Genomic DNA, 1,562 nt, shown 5'->3' with positions numbered 1-1,562 from the left:
TATATCTTTGAATTAGCTTCTTTGTTTATTTGCCTTTGTAATAATTACCTTATGTATTTTTTGACCATTATATTCTTCAACTTTATTTATTTATTACTTATTTCTTTAAGTATTTATTTATCTGCATGTTATTTTATTCTGACAACATTTATTTGTTTATTGTATTTTTGGGGGGCAATTAATTTTATGCTTATTTATCATTGGAGTATTTTTTTGTTTCTGTATTTATTTATAATTATGGCAGGGTTGGTCATCCATTAAGATGTGGTGAAACACTATGTCTACAGTACAGAGTCAACCTCTGTGAAACTGCATCAAGTGAGATTGATCAGTTTAGATCAAATTCTGACTTCGGATTTCAATGTTTTTCTTCCTTTACCATTCTGCTCCTTTTTAGTCATGCATGTGATGTTTTGTATTTAACCACCGGTGACCTTTAAACCATTGGAGATTTTTCTGTAAAAGTCTCAGAGAGACCTTAGAGAACACTCAGTGTAAAGAGGACCAAGGAACAAAGCAGACAGGTCTGGGATAAAGTCAAAGGTATAACATTAGGTCTAACATGGAGCCTTTAGGTGGAAGTTCAACTGAAGAAACTGATTGCTCTCCTACATGCAGCTGAGATACAGCCAATCAGCTTTGAACCAAACCTAAATGAAAGCCAATCTGCATCTTAAGTTAATTTGAAAAGGCCTCGGATCCACTTGTCTGCTCCAGTGTGCAGGCGGCAGATGCGTTGTGTGACTACCTTCAGATAACGCCATTTAAACCCACTGCCAGGCCCTCCTCCACCATCGTAGCTAAAGCTTCATCAGAGTGTCATTCCTTCTGGACTCTTTCTGCGTTCCCTGTCTCATCTTAAAAAGTCCGGAATGGAGGATTAAGCTTTTCTGTTATATGTTATGTGAATAATTTCCTTTTGTAAAATAAGTCATATTAACTTTTTAATAATAGTACTCAAATGACAAGGGCTTGATTTCAACCAGTAACAAAACATCTGTGTTCTGGTGTCCCTCTCATGTTTTTCAACTACAATCACTCACACTGCATCAACATGGCAGCAAATGGTGAAAGTTAGGTAGAGAGAACAGCTTGAGGGATGCATACCAAGTTTTTAGCAAAGAGGGGAAAAAATCAGCACATCATTAATGCAAGATATCTTTGTAACTTGCAGTAATGTGATATCATTTAAATTGGCAGCATCAGAGTTTTGGAGGGGTTATAACCCTGCAAATCACACCCTTAAATAAAGGTATAGAGAAGAGAACAGAGAAGCTGGCAGCAGATTATTTGCTTGGCTGAGAGAACCTATTGACATATTAGTCATTATCTGGGCTTATTAAAAAACAGAGTGAAAAGAAGAATAAATTGGAAATTGATATTTTTTTAATCCTTGTGTAAATTGACTGTGGCTGAAATTGCATTTTTATGGTGACTCATTCTATTAGAAGCATCTTGCAGGTGCACTGTCCAATTATTACCATTAAAACACCTCAAAACATCTCTTCTACTGCTTAATTTTTTTGCTACAGTATTTTGCACTCCTGTCTATCGAATAAAAT

This window comes from Cyprinodon variegatus, unplaced genomic scaffold (assembly GCF_000732505.1).
Source record: "Cyprinodon variegatus isolate N-32 unplaced genomic scaffold, C_variegatus-1.0 Scaffold539, whole genome shotgun sequence".
NCBI classification, from domain to species: Eukaryota; Metazoa; Chordata; class Actinopteri; order Cyprinodontiformes; family Cyprinodontidae; genus Cyprinodon; species Cyprinodon variegatus.
This window is presented reverse-complemented; position numbering follows the sequence as displayed.